This window comes from Falco naumanni, chromosome 3 (genome assembly GCF_017639655.2).
Source record: "Falco naumanni isolate bFalNau1 chromosome 3, bFalNau1.pat, whole genome shotgun sequence".
Lineage (NCBI taxonomy): Eukaryota > Metazoa > Chordata > Aves > Falconiformes > Falconidae > Falco > Falco naumanni.
Genome location: NC_054056.1, coordinates 118,812,437 through 118,838,680, shown reverse-complemented (window position 1 = coordinate 118,838,680; position 26,244 = coordinate 118,812,437). Strand labels below are relative to the sequence as shown.

The window sequence follows — 26,244 nt, the reverse complement described above, 5'->3', positions numbered from 1 at the left end:
TTTAAAAAAGAAATTCTGAAAACATTGCAGTTCTTTCCAATTAAATTTCCTGCAAAGATCTTTCTAATCAGTGTCTTCACATTAACCCTTTCTCTAGCCTTTTTTCCATTATATTTATTAGAGGTGTAAGTTCAAAACAAGTTCTCCCTCTCTTAACAATGATTCAATGATCTATAGTTAAGACCAGCCATTATCCTGTCTTTAGCATTTTCTGCTAATATATTTCTCTATAAATATTCAAGCACATTTTTTTCAGAGTTGTCAATGCATTGGAGGAAGACAATGTTGTTTTTGACTCAGGTGACATTCTCCCACATCTTCTGTTTAATCAGTCCTAAATAGATGGTAAACTGATTTTTTGATATCTCCTTCATGTCACCAAACATTGTAGTACATTTCTATAAACCCAACAAGGCTTATTTTTTGCTAAAACCTGCAATATTTCCTTTTGCTATCATAAAATGTTTTATTATTAAGTGCCATTTTTTTTCTTTTCTTTTTCAGTAATGTGACGTTTTTTGGATGCTTCCTCTCTTCTGGCCTGTTTCTATAGAAATCAGGATCTTTCTGTATTCCTCTGTTAGTCTATTTTCAAATATAACTCCAGAAAATGTTAGTTGATTTCAACCCAATTTAACATAGGGCTAGAGTTCTCAACCAGAAATTAGGTTTCTAGAGATTTTTTTCAGAAAAAAACCCACAACAGCAACAACAATAAAAAACCCACCCTCAGTAACATCTCTTATTTTCTCAGATAATAGCATCAATTGATCAGAAGATACAGATCTATATGAAGTGCAGTACCATCATTGTGGTTGATGAAACCCTGCACAATCAATGAATACGTTGATTAAAATATTGCTAAACACAGTTACAATGCATTGGAAGTCACTGAAATGAAAGCATCTTTGTCTGCTCAGAGCTAGGTTTTGGTCATAGCCATGGCCTACATGTTCAACCATCACGTCCAGTAACGCTTCATTATAACTGTACTGTGACATGCTGGGTTGCTCTACCCAGACAGAGTTTGACTATTTGTCTGAGTATCACTGACCACCTCTGCAGACATGCCAGGAGTCTAATAATTCCCTAATGACCCTACTCCTGGTCATCGTTCACTCACACTCACTGTGGACACTACCTATACGTGTTCACCATATTCTGTATGCAATTCAGAGTGCATGGAACTGGACTACCCAGGACTCTGTTCGTGCACAGTGTCTCTGCCCACTGTTAAATGTGGAGATTTTCCCATCTGGCTTTTATTGTTCTGGCAATGGCAATGTTTCACTGGAAGTAACAGTGATCAGCTACACGCTGTACTTGCAGAATAAAGATCTAAAGGAACACTACCACTTCATAAAAACAACTGCTGCAGCCACCTTTTCCTCCCATCTAGGCCCACAATAGGTCTTAGGTGGTGCTTCCATTTCCTGCAGAAATTTTAAGTAAGACATCACTAAACCCATTTTCCCATGACCCCACAAAATTTGAGGGCTTATGTCCTCTTAACTCCTTTAATCTTTACCAGATTGATTCCTTCCTTTTATGTATCAGTTATGATAACTTTAATTGTTTTATATTCCAGCTCCTTAAGAAACACTTTCATCCTTCCTCTCATAAGGGAGAAAACAGCTTTTAGTCAGGATCCACAAACACTTTGTTGTCATCACACACCACAGCAATTTGTAATGGCTGGTCAAGTACACAGGGCAGTCAACAGCTAAGACTGGTTCATATCTCCACCACCCAACGCATACCGGATTTGTTTCTCTTTCTGTCTTTAGTGTTGTAGAGAGCAAGCTGCTTGGGCAGAGCTGTACCTCTGCAGAGCTGGCAGCAGTGAGCATTTCCCACAGTCTTGCTAGTATGAGAACTCTACTTGGTCCTTCCTCATCCATAGAAGAAATTTTCCCTTTCACAATTCTATCTTTGGGAAAACCTAGTTTCACCTGATTTTAATCTGTCTTGGGGAATGACAGCAAATTGCAAACACAGTGGTATCAAAGAACTCACAAATCGGTTTGTTCATTTCCCCAGTGACTATGAACAGCTGGAAATGAAGATCTACAAAGTATATGCAATCACAGCATGATGACAGCAGTTTTTTATGTATGTAAACAAGATGATTGATTATATATATGGACAAATAAGCTTCCCTATAAACAAACTAATCACAGGCTTTAACCGTCTTGTGATCTTCAAAGGTACTTAACATGAACAACATATGAATCAAAACACCAAGTGTTGCCTTCTTATATGATTTTTTTTTTTTCTCCAATTTCCACTGCAGTCATTAGAGATCTGCATGGACATACATCACTTTACACAACTTCAGACCCTGATTCCGCCCCTGCATGTTGGGACTGTCTCCTTTAAAGGAGACATATTTTTTTTCCTGAGCTACAGAAAAGCAACCAAAGTAGGCAATGCATGGGAAAAGGGTGACACTTTGTGGCAATACAAGAGAACTAAGGTCCCTTCATCTTTCTATATTTCATTATTTCTGTATCTATCTTCCTGATATCATAAAAATGTAAAGATGGCAAAAGTGGGATGACCATGATTATACACAGTTATTATTAAAAACAAACCAAACCAAACCATAAGGTCCAAAACAACAACATAAGAATAATTTTGGGGACATGCTTGTGAAATCACAGCTAAGCAAGTCACCATAAAGGTTGCCACAAGTTTTGTTTGATGTCCATCATATTCAATTCAGGCACATTAACAAAAGATAATTTAGGCAATAAGACTTTGGGGAAGATTTTGTGTCTCCCAAACCAAAGTTAACTGCTCTCCTTTCTAGAGAATTTTATTTCCTAAACAACTTCTTGTGAGCTCAGCCACTTCCACCAGATCTTCCATTTTATGTAAATAAAATTAATGGAAGGTTCAGCCTTTCTGCAGAAAGTGTTGTCTATAGTCCATAAGTGCTAAAACTCCTCAATGTCCAAGCCCAGTACCCATGGAAAAAGGGGAGGTGGAAAGTCTGATGCTGATTTTTTACAAAAATGTACAGTACAATGAAAATAATGAAGGTTAAAGAAAATTATGAATCCTGCACTGAACAGATCAAATTTTATAAGCCACATCATGAGTGCATCTGGATTGCCTATTATTCTGCATTTGTAGGAGTTATAAAATGCCAACAGTGTGGAAAGGAAGAGATGAGCCTTTCAACTACTTGCAGTCTTACTGCACACATCTTCTTTTAACCAGGTCAATTCACTAAATACTGCCTCCATGCACCAGGGTGTCTGTAGATGTTTTCACTTAGTAAATATATCTGCTGGTAAGTCCTACCCCACCTCACCTGGTAAGATGATCTGCTTCATCCTGGAACAGCACAAGGCACATACACTAGACATGAAATTATGTGAATAACATTTCAGTGAAAAAATAGCTTCCCAGTTCCTTGGGCCACTGGTAGGACCACTGAACTAGCTTATGGTGCAGCTTTACTTCACACCATTGTCATGCTATATAGGAATCCCATTTGGCTCAAGTGATAGAACTGCCTTTTCCTATACAGGGGAAAAAAAAAAAAGTAAAAGAAGATGGTGTCAGTGTCACTGGTACAAAGAGAACGCTCATGCTAAATTGATTTTTATGGGTCTGTTTCTTTCCGGAATAATACTTCACACTTCTTGGCTTCACAACACCCATGAAATTAGTGGCATAGTAAGTCCATTTTTCAGGGAGAACAACTTCGATGCAGGATGGTTTGAAATGCAGTTTACAATTAACATTGTGGAAAGAAGCAGTAGCTGGGAGTCCTACTTCAAGAGCTCTCTTTTAGCACATTGTTAACTCTTAACTAGAAATAAAAGAATATGTGCATAAATATCAAGAGCCAGACTGGGTCATTGTAGCAGACAATCAGACACCAGGGAAGGAAGTAATGCCCAGCACTAAATCGATACACTCATGGAAGCGTTAATATTGCTGGATAAAACCCCAAAGGGGGATGAGGTGCCATTCCATCCAGCCACTGGCTTTAGCTTGCTGAACCTACCAACTGGCCGATCCCCCAGTGCTCGCTCTGTTGAGTCAACCGAGGAGAGGAGGTCCTGGGGGGTCATTCACAGATGCCAGGATTATGTCTGGTCTTAATTCAGTGACTGTCTGTGTTGAAGTACAAGAGCTTTTGATCTAGGTATCTAAGTGCATGAATGGCTACGGGCTCTGAGTCCCAGTTTCCCAGAGGGATTTTAAAGGGACCGATTATTTCACCTCCTTGCCCTGAGGATGATTAGTTACACACCTACTTCATTCCTGACAGAAGATTTTTCAATCCTGCTTAAGGACCTCCATCGATGGAGACCTCACAGCTTCCAGGCAAACAATCCCAGTGCTGTGTTGGGAAGATTTTGCTCTGGTGTGATCCACATCAAAACTTCACACGCCTGTATTTAGCTGTTCGCAGTGCAGGCATGTGTTCTTATGAGCAAGGTGCTAAGCTCCCACCGCAGTCAGTGGGGAATCAGTCGATTTTCATTTCAGCCACTGAAGAATCTGTTCAGTCTTTCTTCAACTGCTTTGCTTTCTAGGCTCCTGTTTATTCTTGCCACAGTTCTCTTGATTAATCATTAATTACTGCACACTAGTAGGTCTGAAACCTGAAGTTCCATCATTCTTTACACATTACTAGACCTGCAAGAGATAGAATTAATTCATATATTTTAGAGGCTTTTAGGGCTTCTGCTACCCAGAATAAGGTTTTCTGTTTTCACCCTACAATCTTTTTGGCTTATATTTGACCCACGTTGTTCTCTAACTCCCAGATACCCCTTCTATAGATGTGCTACTGTTATATTCCATCCTGTAATTGTGTAGTTGACTGCTTTTTTCAAAACGTAACATCTCACACTTGTCCCTAGTCACTGAATCTCATTTCTTTTTCTTGTTCTTCTTTTTCCAGGACTGTTTTACCAATTTCCAGTATTATTTTCAGTTCTATTAATGTCATCTCTTGTACCTGTTTTCTCTCTCTCAGGTTCATATGGTTGGCAAACTGAAAAATGGAACTTTTTTTCCCCCATTGTTTACACAGCTAATGAATGCGCTGATCAGATACAAGGTAGACTTCTGCAAAACTCCACAACTATATTTTTTCTCTTTTGACATCAATAGCTAATTTATGTGAATGGTTAACAAATTAATGTGGTAGTGACTCCATGTTTTCGTGTTTTGTAACATTCCTTGTTTGTTATAATCTTCTGAGAGCATGAACCAAAACCTTCCAGAAATTAGGGTTTGTTTTTCACGATTTACTTTTATTATCATTATCCAGAAGGCCTGTAACTCTGCCTTAGAAGAAAATTCTGGTGGTTTAATGTAATGATATGGTCTTTCTGATTGCTACTGTTTTAATTCTTCAGTCCTTAACGTAGAGATAATTACTAAAAATGTAAGATTATTTTAACTGGAAATTTATCAGGTCTTTGTAATTACTTCTTAATTTTTACTTCCCTTATTCAAAGCAGAAATCCCAGAAAGCTTATCCTTTTATCACTAGTATTAATATTTCCAGACATCTGCTACTCATTGACCTTTTACAGGGAAACTTAAGAGTGACATTAACTTGAGTATCAGATCAAGATTTTCTAACGTGTTTATCTTATTACTCAAAGAATGATTTCTTGTTACCCTTGATCGCTTGTACATTACACTCCATACAGCTCTTTGGTCTTCCTAACTTTCTGTCCACATGTTCATGTTACTTAATTTCATTTTATATTTATGTTCATCTTTATTAATCTCCATTTGTATCTCTTGTTTCTTTTTCTGTCTGAGTTCAAGCTTTAATCATCTTGTTGTTTCATTAAAATACCGTCCTTTATGTGTAATGGAATTATTTAGTTTTGCACCTGTTTTACCTTTTTTCAAAGAAAGGTCAAGCCTCCTTCAGTCCTTCTCCCTTTGATTCATCTTTTCTGGAATTTTATCTAGAAGTTATCTTATGCTAATAAGACTAGAAAATCTTGGTGCACAATGCTGTGTCTCTTACCTGTTTCCTTTCTCTTTTTTTTTTTTTTCCTCCTTTCCTTTCTGAATGATCCTCAGTCATTTTCCATTAATAATGTAGTCATATGTAATTATCTCAAAGCTCTGCTACACCAATTAAATTGTAGCCCTGATTATGTATTAAAGCTTCCAAATTTTTTTGTTTATCTTCATAGTTCTCATGTCAGTATACAAATAGCTAGCATGTTCAGCATACCAATTATTTTCTTGTCTCTGAAACTATAACTCTCACGTGAGATATATTTCCATGAGGTAAACTGCTCTCTAAGAAAAGTGCTCATGGGAAGTGACCATGCAGAGGTAAAGAATGCAAATCTCCATCTGATAACCATGCGTCCTTGTATGCTGTGTCATTGACTATAGGATGACTCTTGTCTGCAGGGGCCCTTTCTGAGAAAGGCTTTGTTCGCTGTCTGGGTGCCAGGCTGCAGAGTGATTATGCCTTAAAATGTAGTGAGGAAGCAATTAGCACTCAATCTGGCTCTCTGAGCTCACCTGCAAATCAGTTCTGTGCCCACCTGTCTGCAATGAGGGGCTGCCCAGAGCCTCCCACAGCTTAAGTGTGGGGGAAGAAGAGAGCTCCTCAGCTGAGCATGGAGGGAGTAAACAGCCTGGTGGAGTGTGACCTGGCTGCAGAGGTGCTTTGCTGTGTGTAGGTGCGTTCCAGAGCGGAGCTTGGGTGGGTAAGTGATTGTATATAACCAGCACCTATGGGTGCTATGGGGGAGCTCACTTGGGGTCTGTGCCTTCATATGCCATGCTTGTCCTTTGGTGGGTGAGACACATAATCTTTCAGCTTTTTCATACAGCATCCAGTAGTAGTTCTGTTCCATGTAGCACTATTTACGCAGAGTCATCCAAGTTAATGGTTTTGATAACTCCAAGAGCACTTTAAGCTGGTAGTATTTTATATTCAGGATCCTGGGATATCAAGTTGTGGAAGAAATAGGTCTTTCTGGCATTTAAAATGTTTGAGCTGCATCTTTGTGTTTCTTCTTGAAGACAGTTTCTCTGGATCTCCTATTTCTGAGTGAATGAAGATATTTCTGCTGTCTGATTGCAACACAATTTTCATCTTGTATCAGAATTGGTATAGCCATTGATATTAAGGTGGCTGGTGAGGATGAAGTGCACACTATGTACCAAGGAAATTAGCATTCATCTTTTTTTTTTTTGGGGGGGGGGGGAGGGGATTGACCAGGTATACATAATTAGATCTTAAACTCTAGGTTGTTTGATCAACTCAGTTCTCAGAATTAGGTAGCTAGCTTTAACACATCATGTTACTGAGTGACTCACTAAAAGCAACATGTCCCAAATATTATAAATCAACAATTCCCTTTTGGACAGAAGTTATAGACTGTGTGATTTTTACCTTTGGAAAGAAAAAGGTGAATACATCAACACAATGTTATTTCTAAATTAAATGTGTGGGATTCTTCAGCTTTGAAAAAAGAAGAAAAGAATAAATCTTGAATTGATGATGTGGTGTGGTTGTCCAAATAAGCCCTGATTTGGATGGTTCTGATTTGTACAGTCTATCCTGAAGTGTCAGGATATTACAAGCTTTTCTGGCAAAATAAAAGGTAATTTTGACTTTTATTTTTTAAAAAAAACCAACAAAACCCAGGTAAAAATTTTCTAGATTACCCTCTGATTTGTTTCTGCACAAGGGGATACCTGATTTTAATGAAGGAAGAATTTCTGTGTCACATTATAAATAAATTGTCACACTGGAAATTATTCACACTGTGTAAATACTGGTGCTCAAATTATGTGGTTATGTCTGCAAGTTCTTCCTCTTAGCAGTCTTCTAAGTTAAACACTTCAATCTGGACAAAGTTTGGATATGGTATTTACCATGTTAAAAACCTCAATATACCAACACTTGCACTGATAGAGTGACCACCACTATAAAGAAATAAGTAGCAGATTCCTAGCTGCATTGTTGACCAACATAATTTATGTTTATAATAGCAGATTTATTGGGGTTTTTACCAAAATTTCATTAAACATCTACTAGTAGGCTTTGACTCTTGTCAGCCTTGGGCTATGTTTCCATGGCAGTCTCCTTGCTGGCCCCTGTGTTTCCCCTGCCAGCTGTACATTTCCACCTTATTCCTTATGAGACTTTCTGTAAAAAGTCTTCATAATCCAGAAGAGAAAAAAAAAAAAAAAACAAAAAAAAAAAAAACACAACAAAGATAATACCCTCCTGTAAGATTAATGTGCTGACATTGCTCAGAGAAGGGTTCAGCTAGAACAAGAAACGAGAGGGAAATGAATGGGAGAATGAGCCTGGGGCGTGTTCCAGAGGAAGAGGGCAAGGACAATGGCAGCCAGGAGCTAGATCTGCCTAAGAAATTGCGATTCAGAAAACTCAAAGGGTTCAGTTCAGTTACTGACATTTAAATATCTTGTGCCGCTTAAGATGCTAGCACATCCTGCCTAACCTCCAGCTGCTGCTCCAAGAGATTATACATGCCCCATAGGTCTCGCTGTAGACCCAGCATAAATGTCTCAGATACCCCAGAGTACCTCAGCACTGTGTGCCCATAGGTCAGCAGCTGAGTCAGACCCAAAGTGTGTAGAGTGCCCTTGTCACTTCCTAAATTGCTTTTGTCTTCTGCCAAGTATCTTCTAGGCAGTAGTGCTGCCTGCAGAGCATGTGCCTAGTCAGAAAGACCCTCAGCTGATGACCAAGCTACTGCTTGATATGTCAGCTTCCAAATTCCTTCCCTCCACAGCAAGATCCTTGCGCTACAATAGCAGTGCAGGATCCAACTGAGAAAATGCTCCGTTGAAGAGTTCGTAACACTGACAGCATAATGTTACATTCTCAGCTGCATATGCTCAACACTGCTCACCTGGTATGGAGATCTTCATGCAACCAGTACTAAACAGTAATCTTCCACGGATATTTTTGAAACAAACACATCTCATTTCCCTCCTTTCAGTTATTTTACACTGAGCACTGTGACCACATTCAGGACATCTGACTTTATACAAGAGATGAACGTAGCACAATGTAATCGGTAGTGTAAGCAGCAGTACATACAGAGATCAGCCGCGTGTTCATGTTGTCAGTGCATTCGAAGAAGGATTTGAAAAAGTGACTCAGGAGGAAAAAAAAAAAATAAAAATTGCTAAACAGAACAATTTCAGAGTGAAAAATCATCAAAAGTCTTAAATATAGAGCAGTGACATATCCTGGCTCTAGAAAATTTAGATCAGCTTGCATATTATTGGAAAGAAATAAAGTGGATTTTGATGGATTTAGTCACCGCATCCAAATAATTATTAAATGCACATAACATTTCATCACCATAGTTCTCTACGCTTTGGAGTAGCTTGCACTGTAATCACGTTACATGGTGACTCCTTGTGCATAGTCTTTCTAATCTGTTTTATTTCCTAAAGATAGCTCTCCCTTTAATACAAAAGAAAGTGTTTTAAGACCAAAATATTTGGGAAGTTTTTCCCAATTACCTTCCTCTGCATGTCTGGTTTGTTATAATTCTGTGGCTTGTAACTTTATTTCAGCCATCAAGCTAAAAGTAGTCTGATCGTATATTACTGTATAACTCTGCAAGAGTCCTTCACACTCTGCCTGGCCTACATCTTTACAACTTTTTGTGGCACTTTTAATCTTCTATCTGCTTAACCTGTGAGATCTAAGCCTTGATAGGAGGTCGCTCCCCAGAAAGCAGACCTCTAGGGAGTGTTCAGGTGTCAGAAGAAACCTTTGCTGCCGGTCATGAGCAACCTTGTGCTATTCTCCATCAGTCAGAAAGAGGCTGATACTGTGTGGCACCAACCCCCCTTCCTTCTCCTGGGCTGCACAGTTGGATATATGAACTTCTCAGTGTCAGATCACATAACTCAGACCTGTCAAATCTCATGCACAAGCACCAAGTACATACCGTTGACTTCCTCCTCACAATCCCTTACTGCCCTACCTATACCTCATCCATTAAAAACTGAAGCATTGCGGCCTCTTTCCAGTCTCATATGCCCATATCTTTGCAGTTAGTCACACAGATAGAAAAAGGCATTGGCCCCAAAACACAGCTGAAAAAGTTGCCATCTCATGAGGCCCCAGACTCCGCTGAGGGTTGGGAACTTTCTCTGAGGAGATAGTTCCCATGGACACTTTCCACTATATGATTTCATAGGCAAAATGCAGCCAGAATCACATGGTAGACCACAGCCATATTTCATTAACTAGGTATGGATTAAGTATCTGAGAGATTTATATTTAGTTCTTTTGCTGTGCCTGTGCAACTTCTACTTCATTTTTAATGTGGCCACAGGCCTTGCGTGTTGTGAAACAGAGACCCCAGGATGTGCAATTTGTACCAAGTATCACCCAGCAAAGCAGCAGAGGAATAGATCAGTGATGAAGCTATGCTTTGTGTGTTGTAACAAGAGCAGGGAACCCAAGATTGATTGATTTATATAAATTAAATAGTGCCACGGCAAACTCCCTGGTCCACATTTGAGCTCTGAAGCTAGCAGTTTCCCAGTCAATGACTGGGCACAGTACTGGGATACCACAGGCCAAGAATTGTCAGGACATGAATGACACCAACCCATCTTTGGAAAAAAGACACATTAGTCAAGAACATTTGTTGGGATGAACATAAGCCCTGAGTGTCATTTTGCCACAGAACAAAGAACGGGTCCTGTTCTTTGTTTCTGAGCTCAGATTTTCGCTATTATCAAAGCAAAAGGAAAAATTAAGTATATGTTTCCTGACAAAAGAGTGGAGCAGACCGAAGTAGGGACTCAACTAAGGTTTTGTCATGCAGGGTATGAGAGCAGAAGAGAAAGTATAGCTTTAAATTTTTGGAATAATAGAAGGAAATTAATTTGACATTGTCAATATAGTAGGCCTGAAGAGGAAAGCTGTAGAAAAAGGCAGATCACGGAGACACATGGTTTTATTTTTTCCAGGATATTAAAATTGACTGTATCTGAACTAAATAAAAAATGGTAAGCAGTAGAAGGAAGAGACATCTTACTGGCTGTAAATATTGATACCCAGGTGCCAAATAAGAACTAAAATGAAAAACCTGCTAGAACCAATCAAAGCAGAAGATCTAGACATACCTGGGGAAACAAAACAAAAAAAGAAAAGAAAAAGAAAAAAGAAACCAACAAAAAAAAAAAAAATCAGAATTGCCGTGCTGTTAAAATTCAGCTAATACATTATATAAATGAGATTCAAGGGAAGATACACAAGTTGCCTGAAACCAGACTCAGTCTTTGATGTCTGCAAAGCAAAAGATAATAGTTTACTGTGACAGATAGAAGGGCATTAAATTTCTTTTCCTGAAGCAACAATAGTGAAAGCAACATGAGAAGACATTAGATTTTGAAATCTGTAAGGGACATTGTGGTAGTGGCCACATGGGCCTAACAGTGCAGTTGATCCAGGAAGACATCAGGAGAGGTGTCACCACATGGAGAGGTGTGAAGAGAAAATATCTTCTTGCAGATATTTCCTATTTCTCGATTAAGTAGAAGGTAAGTGGTGGTGTCTGAAGCATATTTGCGGGTTTTGGAGAAAAAAAGAAGAGGTGTTGTTTTATGGAACGCTGATGTATACCCCCAAAAAACCCAAAAGAGGTGAAGATTCCAGTCTCTGGACCAATGGTGAAGGTGAAGTCAGTAGGTCCCCTGGGGCTGTCAGACTTCCACCTGAGAAAAAAAGGGAGGTAAAGCAGTGTTCTTTATTTAAAATGCCAAATACAGAAATATGCTTTCAATTATCATCCACATGGCAAGTCATGCAGCAATCCTAACTACTAGAAAGCAGAAAAAAGGGGCTTTTAAAATTCATTTTACACTCAAACTAGTAACACCGAGCTATTCCTGTGTGACAACTGTTACAAGGCGGCTGATACACACATTTGGTGGGATATATTTTGTAACTAGAAGGTTATGAACTAATAACTTTACAGCTTATTTATCAGGCTCCAGATGATTCTGTAGTGGGATTTTGTTAACCCACCTTTTCTCACATTTCTTGGGATATTATGTACATGTGAGAGGGAGATTTATAGGTAATAATAAAAGTGTCAAGTACCTGTGTCAGTCAATATTCACATATTTTATACTGAAGAAATGGGAGATACTCTCGACAAATATTTTCATATGTATATTATGTTGAAGTATTTTGACTACAGTGACTCAAAGTTTTCTGAAGCAGAGCTGTTTATTTTAACAAATCACTACAATCTAGTGCATGGTTCAGAAGTAACTAGGCTGGCTTTGAATTCAGCTAACCGCAGTCGTCTTAGCTTTTGCAGTTTCATCTTAACATTATTTAATACAGCACTGCTCTTCCCTGCTAGCAGTGTTTCTCCTGACAAAGAGGCTGCATTTTGATATTAATTACAAAATAATTTTGCCTGTGGTTTAAGTTCAGTTATAACGCATATAGCATTTCAAGAAGAGAATGATTTGTTGCAGGAGGCTTAAGGACTTACACGCCTGCTTTACAGATATGAGCTTTCTGTACAGTGGGCGCACAGTCAGATCTGGCCTTTTTTCAGGGCTTTAGTTCATCCGTGTCATGCCATATTCTTTGTGGAAGCTATTAAAATCCTGCCAAATTGATTCTGCCAACCACCCTACTGTGCAGGTTCTCTGATATTTTATTTGCTTTCTGACATGTTGAAGCATCATTCAGACACGAGTCCTGTATCTGGTTTTGCTGGTGTTAGGGTTTGGACAACATTCTTTCCTACTCATCACCCTACCTTAAGTGTCTGCATGACAAATAGTATGTTTCTTATGTGATGTAAAACTGGCTTTAAACACGTACAATCCTAAGCCAACACGTTTCAAGGACACTTCTTCTCCAGAGTTAAGCCATGTGCCAGCCAGTTTACTTCTTTTCTGATTCCTGCTAAAATGTGCAGGACAGGGTGCATTTAATTAGCTAGATCATACCACAGAAGAGTGTTAGGAAATGTCTGTACCCTCACAAAATTGCTCCAAATCAGCCTCCCCTGACCACTCTTTGTCCACAGATATTTAAATCCTACCAGATGGGGAACAGCAAAGTAGTAATTGTTATTGTAACTAATACCACACGACACATAAACAGCCTCAACACATACCTTATGCTTCATGATAATGAAGGTGAAGGGCAAGCTGTTGAAAAAACTGGGGGAAAAGCAATTAGCAGAAGATCAAGTACTTCTTGGTTGTGCAGGACACAGTTGAAATGCAATGTGAACAATCCAGAGTCATCAGAAAGCACTGAAGCAATCAGATCAGAAATGTGGCCGGTACCAAAGTGATACCCCTATAGAGAGGACCCTCAACGTGGATGAAATTACAGAAAGAAAAAATTGGAATGTAACCTATGTCCAACAGGTAATTAGTTATAGAAAGCAAACATTTTAAAAAGTTGTGGTATTTGTTAGAAGAAAATGTCAACAGGAACTCTAGATTTCATTCAGTTAAGGCATTTTTATAGAAAACTTTTTTTTCTTTTTTACTAGCTGAGTATGTAACTTTTAATATAAATTCCCTCACAAAAATATCTAAAGTATGATAGTGGCTTTATCTCCATTTGAAACTCACCCTAGGTACCTAAATTAGAAAGAAAAAAAATCATCCCAATGTGACCCACCTGAGATAATATTGATTATAAAGAGCAACAGAGGTTAGAAACAAAAAATTGTTTCCTTGATCCCTTGACTAGCAGTTTAGCTACTGGTCTCATCTTTCCTCTTTAGAAATATGATTTAGAAGAGAACGAATCTTTCACTTGCTTGCTGTAGGATGACATCTGATTCCCCAATGTTATGGCCATTCTGTATGAATTTGCTAATCAATGCACCACATATATACACAAGCAAAGCCTCACAAATGATACAAAAATAGAATATGATTTAAAAACTTATAAAAATATTATCTTATATATTTTAAATAAGCCACTGACTGCCAATGGAAAATTAACCTCTAGGGAATAAACACTTGTGAAGAAAAGTTCTGTGAAAGGTGAAAGCTACAGAGAAGTAGCTGTCTCCTTAGTCCAAACCTCCCAATAATTGTTTCTCTGTCTCTCATTCTGAGTTCCCAAGCTGGCTTTTAAAATCTGAGGCAGAGCACCAATAGCGCAGTGGTAAACTAAACCACCCAGACACTTCCATCCAATTAGACCTGATTTATTTCTTCATAAAAGATGAACTGCAACATTCTCAGTTTTGGAGGCTGGTGGGTATGGACTGCGGTTAAGTAGCTGACCCATTTATATTGTCTTACAGTGTCTCACAAAAAAATCAGGGATAGCCCTATCAGAGTTTGCTTAAAGGGATGGAAATCATCCGAGCTCTCTCTGATAGTACTGTTATACAGTGTTTGGTACTTATTTGCAGAGGGAAGTAATTTTTAATAAACCTTGGTTAAATGTGCTTTGTGCATTGTGCCTTTTTTCCTATTTTTTCTCACCTGATGGCCATTTAAGAAGGTGTTTTAACTGCCAGCTCTTATGTCTTATCTCCTAGACTGGACTCCTGATGCCACCAAACGTGTGCTTTGTCTTTCAGCTTGCATCAGTGTCTTCATGACATCTAGTGAATAACACTCCATAAGCTGTTTGCTAGCAATAAGGCTGTTTCCATGCTACCTTACACTTGGCGTCAGTTAAAGGATCCTGTCCTCAGAAGGATATATGAAAAAAGAAAAAAAGGTTCAGACTGGATATAAGGAAAAAGCTTTTCATCGTAAGGACTGTCAAATGTCAGAAAGGTTGCCCAGACAAGTTGTACTGTTGCTCACCCTTGGTGATTTTCAAGACCAGAGTGGATAAAGTTTTGAAAACTTGTTTTTTCCTCATAGCTGACCATGATTTGAGCAAGAGGTGGACTAGGTGTTTTCCTGAGGTCTCTTCAAAGCTGAATTGTCCTGTGATCCTACAGATGAGGGTCGCTAAAACCAGGGGACTTACCTCAGAGTTCTTTTTATTGCCTCTGCCTGTGTTCCATAAGGAACATTCCCTTCATCTAAACTTATTATTTTGAGGCAAGCTCAGTGGGAAACCTGTATATTTTTTTCTGTTGGAGGTTGAGGCACACGGTAATTTGCTAGTACCTATGTGGGAGTGTATATTTTCCCATTGCCCATCTCAAGATAAAAGTCATATGGGAAAAATCTAGGATGAAGCAAGACATCAAGACAGCCAGTGATGAAAGAGGTGAAGTGTTATTGAAGTGCTGACTGAACAAAGAGGTCTAAGATGAATTTTTATCTCTACTATAGCCCTCAAGCATGATGCCAGTACCGAAGCTTTTAAATGTCTCTACATTTCATATAGCCACCTGTAAAGCAGAAACAAAACATCCTTCCTTTTCGTTTTACACACTGAGACTCTTCACACAGGCTGTCTTTCCCCACTTGTTTGTACAGTGCTCAGCACATTAATGTCTGAGTCCTGTCTGAGCACTCCAGATATTGCTGTAATACCCAGAGCCAGGAATCAGGGGTAGAAAGGGGTGTTTGGCCCATGTTAATAGAAAAAAAAAAAACCCAAAGTGTTTATGTGACCTGTTATATTACCACATTTCTGATGAAGAGTTTAGAAAATCAAAATAGCAGTACCAGTTTACTAGCTGTTAATTGTGTTTAGACACTACAGTTGTGAGTGCTATAGAAAAAAAGACGGAAAGGTAAATAGGCAGGTAGAGGACAAGATGGCTTACATCAGTCTATTCTTATAATCTACAAATAACTAGAATTAACACTGTTCTCAAAAATATTCTTTAAAATTCAACAGAGCCTTTGTTTTTCTATTTGATGAAGTAAGTACATATCCTGGCATTAATATAAATGCATATTAATCCCAGATTAGATACCACTATTGCTTAGTGGTGATACACCAGCACTGTACAAAAAAATCTGTATTTCAGTATTTTCTATTACTATCTCTCTGTAGTTTTTCATACTGAATAGAAGAATACCACTGATCTTCCCTATTGAGGCTTGGAAATGGCAATGGCTCATAGAGCTTTGTGACCTAGAGGTGACATTATTTATCATTAGAATCAGAGAAGTGCGCTAACAGGAAAAGTGATGCTGTAATGTAATTCCAGAACCAGCAGCTTTCTTAGATCTTTTTAGACACCTTCAACAAATTTTCTCCTAGCTCTGAATCTCTCACTGCATCCTTTTAGCACTTCACTTTGTATCATCCATCAGAACACAGATAACACCTTTTTCTTCTCCCTTGCTTCCCTCTGGATGACCCTGCTTTTCTCTTTCTCCATGGACTAAGACTCCCAGGAATTTCTACTTGTTTTTCACCGTGAAAGAATAATCTTTAGCAGGCATTTGGGCTTAAGTGGAAAACCCTTATTTATCCTTAATGGTCATACCACAGAACATTACCCTTCCTTTTCTGAAGTTCATAGTTGAGAAGGTTATTCAGCACCCATTTGTATCCTGCCTAAAAGTTTTCTTCCCACCTTTCCTAATCACTGTCTTGCTATCTAAGAATATCTACTACTGTATAATAGTACTGCACAGGACCTAACCGGACTGTAGGTGATGTTTTGGACCTCTCTCAAACTTTTGTTGGGTGAAGTCCTTTAATAACAGACTTCGAGAATGGTTAGTGGTGTTTCATTAGATGTAATTTTGTACCATTGACCTCATGAAATTCAACAAGGGCAAGCGCAAGGTCTGCACTGGTTTGAAGCAATCCCTAATATCAATACAGACTGTGGAATGAATGGATTGATAGCAGCCCTGTAGTGAAGGACTTGGGGGTACTGGTGGATGAAAAATTGGGCATGAGCCAGCAATGGGCGCTTGTGGCCCAGAAAGCCCACTGTATCCTGAGCCGCATTAAAAAAAAAAAAAAAAAAAAAAAAAAAAAAACAACAACAAAAAAACAAACCATGACCAGCAGGTCGAGGGAGGGGATTCTTCCCACTACACTGTGCTTGTGTGACCCCACCTGGAGTACTGCATCCAGCTCTGGAGTTCCCAGCACAAGAAAGACATGGAGCTGTTAAAGTGCGTGCAGAGAATGGCCACAAAAATGATCAGAAGGCTGGAACACCTCTCCTGTGAAGAAAGGCTGAGAGAGTGGATTGTTCAGTCTGGAGAAGAGAAGGCTCTGGGGAGACCTTTTTGCAGCCTTTCAATATATAAAAAGTGTTTATAAAAAAGAAAGAAAAATACTTTTTACCAAGACCTGAAGTAACAAAACAAGGGACAATGTTTTTGAACAAACAGAGGATAGGTTTAGATTGGACATAAAGAAGAAAATTTTTGCTGTGACAGGTTGCCCAGAGAAGCTGTGGGTGCCCCACAACTGGAAATGTTCAAGGCCAGGCTGGACAAGTCTTTGAGCAACCAGGTCTAGTGGAAGGTCTCCCTGCCCATGGAAGGGGAATTGGAACAGATGATCTTTAATGGTTGCTTCCAACCCAAACCATTCTGTAATTCTATGATTTTCTGCATTTGCAACTTCAGCCACAAAATACTTCACTGTTCACTGAGTTATGTTGATTCTTTGCCTAGAACCATACTAAAATGGCATTAAGCCAGTTACTAAGACATTTATTTCTTCTTTGTGGGTTTCCTGCGGTGTTTAATGAACCACATTAAACCTTCCAGAAATTCAGCTTATTAGACAGATGAGCATGAGTTGAAAAGGTAAACTCCACATCTAATGGGGGACCTGCATACCAGCACTGTTTATTTGGAACCCTCTAGCACAAAGGTTTCAGTCTGTGCATAGATTATTAGAATACTGTTTACTGCTGCATCAGGTTGGCAAATCCAAAATGTTTCACATAGGAAACAGCCTGTAGCTTTTTCTGTGTATATGCGTTCCTTGAAGTAACAAGATCTATCACCTGTACGGAAACAGAAGTCTGCTCAGAGTCCAGTTTAATGAGTTCCACATGCGACACCCTACTAAACCAGAAATTTTTGCACTCAGAAGTAATCTAATATCTTGCTTCTTTGACCTGTATTCCCTGTGTGTTGTTTAGTGCATCCTGTAGCAGAGCCAAAGCGTGTGGTTAGTACTTAATTAATATGCTTCTGTTATACTCTCATTTGCACTTCAGTTAAAATCTCCAGATGCTGGAGATAAGTAGATCCATGAAACCAATTGCAGTGCATATTCCAACCAGCAAAATAGTGGCATACTTCACTATATAGGATAATATCCAGTTAAAAGCTCTCATCTCTCAGCACTTGAAAAACAAGTTACACTTTTAAAGTGGTGTTTTGGATAATGACAGGTGGGAAGGGGGATAGAGAATGGCATGGAGGGAGCAGAGAAGTGAGGAGTGTAGGACTTTAGTTTTGCAAAAGTCTGTGGGCTTTTTTTTTTTTTTGTTAACGTTTTTACTAGGAACAAAGTAACATACTGAACCTCTAAGTTACAATTAAATATTTTCCATTAAGATTGCACTTATTCAGCAAAACAGAACTAATAGAATTATGCAAAAGAACATGGCACTCTTTTTTTGGCCTTTTTTTAACATTTATTTTAACAATTTTTCACAAGGCTTCAATACATTTTTCAATGAGATAAGGTTTATTAAGTCCAGGACGTTTGGCGTGCCGAAGAGACTATTTCATTAATGTAGTTGATTTCTGTTGTTATTACGGGAAAATATCCAGCAGTTTAAGAAATGGGCCAAGGCTTCATTGTTCTAGGTGTCGCACAAGCACAGGCAAGAAGACATCCTTTCCTAGAAGATTTTACAGAGTAAAATTTAAGTGATATAGGCAAAGTTACAGAGATAGAGATTCTCACACAAATATATGGCAGTGATTACAACACACATTGTCCGCCTCCTCTCTGAGCTTCATGACAGAATAGTCATTAAAAAACAATAAAAATCTCATGTTATGCATGTAGTCATTTCCCAGACTTCAAGTTTAATTTATATCTAAGACACTGTAGAAATAACTTAGCCGAACTTGAGGACTTAAGCTCCATCTACACTATAATTTTGATTAGGATCAGTACTACGACTCTGAAGGGAATCCCGAATTCCTATTCAGTTCACACTGACTGGATTCTTTTTTGAGAGAATAAAAAGTAGAAGCTCTGCTCCAGGTTCGAATATAATGTACACCTACACCTAATGGATTCATAAGAACAAAGTTTCCATTATTTTCCATTTGGAAAACTTCACAGATGTTCCTCATATGGAGGAATATGCAGTCTTCACAAGAATCACAGAATCATCCAGGTTAGAAAGGACTTCTAGAGGTCTCTAGTCCAACATCCTGCTCAAACCAGAGCAATTCAACACTCAATGCGGACCATGCTGTTCAGGGCTTTATTCGTGGCTCCATTTTCTTGATAATCTCCTTGTATGTACTCAAAGGCTGCAATTAAATCCCCCCTGAAGCTATTATTCTCCAGGCTTTAAAAGACCATCTTGTCAGCCTCTGCTCATAGGGCAACTGTTTCAGTCCCCAACCACTGTGGTTGCCCTCTGATGAACTTGTTCTGCTTTCCTATCCTGGATGAACCCTGTCTCACAAACTTCATTGATAAATTGGGACCAGCAAATTCTAATGCACCCAGCACATGTCCATTTCTACTTTTTCCTCCTTTTACTCAGATATTTAGCATGCAATATTATTTCTAGCTCAATCCTCACAAAGGAGACATAGAAGAGCCATCGGTTGTCTAAGTGCAGTCATAGTGCCATTTTTAATGTCGTAGGTTCTCTTTCCTTCATCTTCAGCTGCTCTTCCAGAAGGGTGCTGGTGACCTGTAGGTCCTTTGCCATATCATCCAGACAACATGGATGTTGCAGATACCCTGAGGTGTCTCAGGCAGAACCAGACACCTTTATTAGACAACCAGACTGAGGCCCCAGAGACCCAATCAGTCTTTAAACTTCCTGCTCTTTGTCCTATGAGACCACTGAACTGACGGATGCTACTGAAATAAACTGAGTGAAGTCTCCCTTGAGGTCGGATTAAGTAAAGCTAGCCTCTTCCCAGTGAGTTATGGCACTTGTTTTCTCACATCTTGTCAGGCCATTCGTGAGTAGGTATGATTCTTTCATAAGAAACTCCTCAGTTTGACCTGTGCAATATTTTTTTAAAAGTCAGTGCTCTTTGTTTCTTTCTCATTAACTCCTTCAAGGAACAGAAGGATGACTTTTTAAATCAAAGGATATTCTGTGCATCTCACTATTGGGATATTAGGGTTTAGGTGTTCATAAGGCAAGATTTAGTAGGAAAGATGCTGAAGTTTTGAGATGGAATAATAGTCCTAGTGCCTTTAAGCTGGAAGAAATGGATCTGTCTGTCTGATGCAGAGAATGAAAACAGATTGGAAAGCTGGCGTGATAATTTGTTGTGCAAAAGGGGGAAAATAGCTTTCAGAGGCAATCCTTTGAGAAGGTATATAGAGCCAATCAGACATCTGTCCACCCCTGCAAACCACCGCAACACCAAGACTGACTGATTGCACTCTGCAGATCACTGTAAGATCTAGCAGGTCATTTTGAACATGCTTTCTAAAAGCAACAAGGCAGAAGAGTATTAAGCAGCAGTTTGAGTGAGAGTTTCAAGGGCAGCTGAAGGAGAGGGACATGTGATATGAAAGATCCTTTCCATATATATTAAAAGTGAAATGAGGTGTCAGAGAAATATCAGGATTTCTGGTAGCTTCTCCAAAGCTATGGCTTTGATCTGCACAAGACTGATTCCTCTCTAACTCTTTTAGCAGCCCTTCTCTGTTAGGATGTTTCAGCAGGGTAGCTATCAGACAGTTCTTCCCAGGAATGTTATTTTTGTATTCAATCCATGATGTCAGGTGACTGAGGAAAATGCTTAAGGGAATAGATTACCACATGTTAACTCTATGGTTTGTTTTTCCCTCTGTCATTTATTCTTGCAATAGATAGACAGACAGACACTCTTTTTCATTCATATATGTATTCTAGCAATGTCTTGTACACTTTCATTGTCTCTACAAGTTACACTTACTAGGCAGGTCAGGTATCAAACAGACAACTATAATATCCTTTGTTTTTCTTTGATATCCATGTATAATTTGCAAGGGAAAAATATATGGACTTAAAGGAACTTAAAAATGGTGAAAAGAATAATTTCTAGGTTTAGTCAAACAGTAACTTTTAAAATTCACTTTCTAGTGTGGTTTTACATTAGAAGAAGTAATCGCCCCGTTGGGGCTTCGGTACTTCCCAAAGAGCACGAGCTACATTCTAGTTCAAGGCTCCTTTTCAAGCTTATCCTCTGTCAGACCACTTTTCTCTGATGACTGTTCTCAAGCACTATTTTCTGTCCCAAAGGCTGAATTATGCTCTGGGCCAGGTCCAATGAGCCAAAGCTCCTCCAGAATGTTATCAATAACTGACCTGCAGCTCCTACTCCTTTGTCTTTGTGTTTGTACACAAACCAACTAGCAAAGACTGCAGCAAGGTACAGCCTAGAAACCAAGCCTTCCAGCTTGTGATATTAAAAAACCGTCAACTCTGGGCTACAAGAACTTTAGTACCTAAATTAGTACCTAAATTTTTGTGTGATGATGACATCATATCCTATTGCGCATTAGGATGAAAACTGAATAGTCTCCTAGCACAGATAACCTGTTGTAGAAAAAGGACATATATATAGAGATGTGTGTATGTGTATATTTATGTGCATATATGCATGTGTGTGTGTCTATGCATATATGTATGTATATCTTATATATATCTATATATATCTATATATCTATATATAGATATAATAGAAAACCTCCTCACCTTCCTCTCTATAAGCCAATTTGGCTCAGAGGGGAAATCACTGCTGAGAATGTGTCTTGAAATCAGACGTTCAAAATATGTATGTTCTCTTGGGATGGGAATTGACATCTCTGTGGTTAGGATAGTTTGGGAAAGCTCTGATCTCCACTGTAAAACAGGAGCTCTGGGTGTCCGGGACTGCTCATTAAACTAAAATAGCTTTTAAAAAACATGCTTTTCAAAATAAATTTACCTTTACCTCCCTGATCCCAGCAGATTTCTCCCTTGTGATAAGTCCACTAGCAGCTCAACAAGTATAAATAAATACGCATGAAAATGCTTGTCTGCTAACAAAAGCCCCAGAAGCAGGACTTGAGCTTGATATGCCACCTCCACGGCTTGATTTCTGTGGGAAGATACCAGCTCCTGCATGATGTTAACCTGAACGTCTGGCTTCAATACCTGAATTTTCATAATCTTCATAATCAGCGCTTGAGTCCTGAAGGGGCTGTAAGGACTTCAAATCAAGGATTCAGGAGAGCTGCAATTGTGCAGTGTGTGGAGTAGCCTCCTGTTTATCTTGCCTCATCACTGCATGCTGGAGCATTAAGCTGCTGCTGCTGCTCTCTCCAGATTGATGGCACAGCCACGTGACACTTCTTCAGAGTCCACTTGTGTTAATCGAGATAAATATTCTTTTGCAAGATGCAGCTGGTGCTCACGGAGGCCTGGAAGAGACATCATCTGATTTGAGGAGGCTGATTTCTGATGATTTTGTTTCATGTAACAGGGGACTGGGGGTGAAGTTTCTGGTTCTGTGTCAGTACCTACAGTTACAGCAGTGATGTGGCACTCTTCTCAGGACATTTGTTTTCTAACCTGCGTGCTTGTGTAGCAGTACTCACAACGGCAGCTTTGTGGGTTAAACTCATCATACACTCTGAGCTTTTTCACGGAGAAGCAAGCGCAGATGGAAAGTTATGCTTAGGGAAAGCTTCATTGAATGCAATTGCTCCTTTAATAACTTATGCATGACCTGATCCTTATTCAAGTTAAAAGATACACCAGTGAAATTGTCCTGTTAGTGCCGTGCTCTTACTTCTTAAAGTGGCAATATTTCAGCTCATGGCAAATAACTGAAGCAGTTTAAGAGTTTCCTACCCAATGCCTGCCTTTCTCCTGCCTTCTGGCCCCCAAATCGTCTTTTTCTAAGCTTCCTGAACAAACATGAATGTGGTTCATACTCCTTTGGAAGGAGGATTCTGTTTCAGACCTCATTCATCAGACTATGCCCATTTCTTCTTCTAACCATTACTAAACCTTTATATTACAACTACCACTGTGCTCTTTCATGAATCATCTTTCAACTAAGTGTATTGAAAATCTAGGTCATGAGAATTACCATCATCTGAAATTCATAAATAATTTGGAGAAAAAATCCAGTCAGAATAGCAGAGGAAGCAAGCAGATCTTTTTTTTTTTTGGTTTGTTTTTTTTTTTTTTTTTTTTTTTTTTTGATTTGTTTTGTTTTGTTTTGTTTTGTTCTTCCCCTCTAAGCTTTTATATATCGGGTATATAAAACACAAGAAGTAAGGAAAAAAATATTCCCAAATATTGTGAAATGTATTCTGTTATTTCTTGAAATTATGCCTAATTTCTCATTGTTCTTCCCCCTCCCTACAAACAAAAAGCCCCCAACAAATATGCAAAAAATCAGTACTTTAACTAGGTAGCAGCTAGAAGAAAAGGTGATTGAAAAGATGTTTTCCTCCAGTGTTAAACTCCGTGTAAACAGTGGCTATATCAAAGGTTAAGTACCTGTCTTCCCATATGTGAAATCAGCTGTGCAATGGTCCGTAGGATAAGAGCCCACCTGACTCTTTTCATGACTGTAATTGAGAAGTTGTTTCCTCATTTTATTGTTTTATTTTAAATTATTTAAAGTTGCCACTTACTCTTTACTAGTACACGAGCAAAGGAAATTCTACAGATGGTGTCACACCAAGCAGGACCATCTTAGTTGAAACTACTTTAGCAAAAATTGCATTTGGCAAACACAGATACATTTTTGGGCATTGATGTTTCAGTTATTGTTGTTGTTATTTTTTTTTTTAAGGTTTCTTCATAGATCAAATTTCTATCTTAGTATTCATATAGCTTCCACAGTAATCTCCCAGTGCTGCTGCAGAATGATTTTTCTTGTTCAGAGCTTGTATATAGTCCATTCGAAAAATAGAGAGATCTAGGTGATCAATTAACGGTTTTATTTTAAAAGGGAAAATTTATTTCACCATATTTCAGAATGTTTAATTTTGCATCCTCCAGCTTTGAATATAAGTTAGTCGAATGATGCCTTGGCCATTCATGTGTCCTTGTACTGGGTCTGGCTGGGATAGCAGCTGATACGGAGCTGGTTTACATTTTTGATCAAAACAGTGCTGATAACACACAAATGTTTTAGCTGTTGCTGAACAATGTTTTCACAGCATTAAGGCTTTTATTGTTTCTGGCTTTGCCCCCAGTGAGTTGACTGGGGGTTCACAAGAATTTGGAAGGGGACACAAGAAGGCAGATAACCCAAACAAAGGAAACATTCTATGCCATGTGACATCATGCTCAGCAGTAAGAAGAGAGAGAAGGGGGTTTAGGGAGATCAGTCATCTTTTGCTCAGGAACTGTTTGGGATTTGGTCTACCCATGGGACATTGTGAGTAAGCATCTTTCAGTCTCACATCCTTTGGGAATCCAGGCTTGGCTTGATATTGTGAATGGGACACGATCCAAAATTTATGTTTTGTCTTCATTTGAGGTCTATTTGATTTTTCAGTGCTCAGTTTGCTTTTGACATAGAATTTTACCAGTAGCGTCATAATGTCATTGAGGACAGTTCTCCACGCACACAATTCAGAGAAAGAAAGAAACATGATGGAAAGTGAATGTCAGGGAGCACAGAACCTATTTTATCAAGAGCAATGGAAAGCAAAGGACAAGAATTTTAAAAAATTAAGAATTTTGTATATATTAAATGAATGATAAGTTTTTGAAATTGTCATCATCCATCAGCATTGTCAGAAGGAAGATGATATCTTAACTACAAATAAGTCTCTTGTTCTCCAGACTCCATCAAAGGAGTAATAAATAGTACTGATTCACTCTGAATTCTTGAATTTATAGCCAAAATGAGTATCATGAGAGTGAACAAAGCTGTTCCTATTCTTCTGGGTAACTTTGAGGGACACAATGGTGGTGAATGAACCACTCACCATGCCCATCTGTCATATATTCAGGAACAGCTGAATCTCAGTAACAAGCAGGATTCAAATTCAAATTATATTGTTCAGTGTCCTTACTCCACTGACATTCATACAGACTGACAGAATAAATGAGATCTGCTATCAATCCATTAATAAATTCTCTGCCTTGATTTTTTTTTCCCTGAAACTGCACTCATGTCCAACTCATAAATATAGATGTGTATCTGTGTTACCTAAAATTGTGTACGGCAGGAAGCCCCTTCATCAGAATACTCTCTGATTTGGGGTACATCTGCTAGCCCACTCCCAAAGGTCCAAGCTTCTTCATACATAGGAGACAAGGCCCCAGCTATGTTTAGGAAAAGCACAGGAAATGTTTCTTGGCATTGAAACATAGCCATGGGTACTAGTAGAGTAGCCCTTTGTATAGTCCAACTTGCTTCACCTAGCCATGTGCCGATCAATTCCCAAACAGCACTCAGGACTTAGGACTGTCCAGAGACTGTCCAATAAACACTTTGGGTGACAACACAGGATTCTAGAGAATAATAGTGTTTAACAGGAAAGATGCAGGTTGTTCTATGACAGCATTGCTGCCAAAGAAGAGCATCAATCAAGACTGATGAAGTTAATGAAGTCCTTTAAAGTCATTCCATTGTTTTGAGAGGATATGGAGACAAGCTGTTAATGAAGCAAAACGCTGCTGGCTCTGTAGTATGCACAACAGCATCTATGCAGTCTGAGTCAAAGGCTTTCTTGGTACTCTGTAGTGACTTAACTTTTCTTGAATGGCTTGAGTTCAGATAAGTGAAAACATATTACCTTGCCATATTTTCTGATAATTTGTTTTTGGGGTTTTTTTTTGTTTGTTTGTTTTTTTTTGTTTTTTTTTTTTTTTTTTTGTTTGGTTTGGTTCGGTTTTTTATAAACAGCCGAGGGAAACAGTCTCTGATGTATTCCATATTATTCCACTGAAGCTGGCTCTTATTTCACTAGGAGCACAGTTAGACCATAGTGCTGAACACTTAAGAACTTCTCATTTTTGATACCTTAGTGGTATCTTGTTTGAAACTAAGTCTGCCATTCTCTGATTAGTTTCCTCTGCTGTTTTTACAGTCAAAGGAGGTAACTTTGAATCAAATGAGCCTTGTAAAGGAAGAGATAAACAAGTTAACACACTTTTTCTGTCAATGTGAATG

General features: G+C 38.7%; 1 long non-coding RNA gene across 1 annotated transcript; it reads left to right on the top strand.

Annotated features, from left to right (window-relative positions):
• Positions 1-994: 994 nt before the first annotated feature.
• Positions 995-17,499, top strand: LOC121084248. The gene is made up of 3 exons (XR_005826659.1): positions 995-1,006; positions 4,069-4,073; positions 17,338-17,499. It is a non-coding gene; the product is annotated as an uncharacterized LOC121084248 (long non-coding RNA).
• Positions 17,500-26,244: the final 8,745 nt, after the last annotated feature.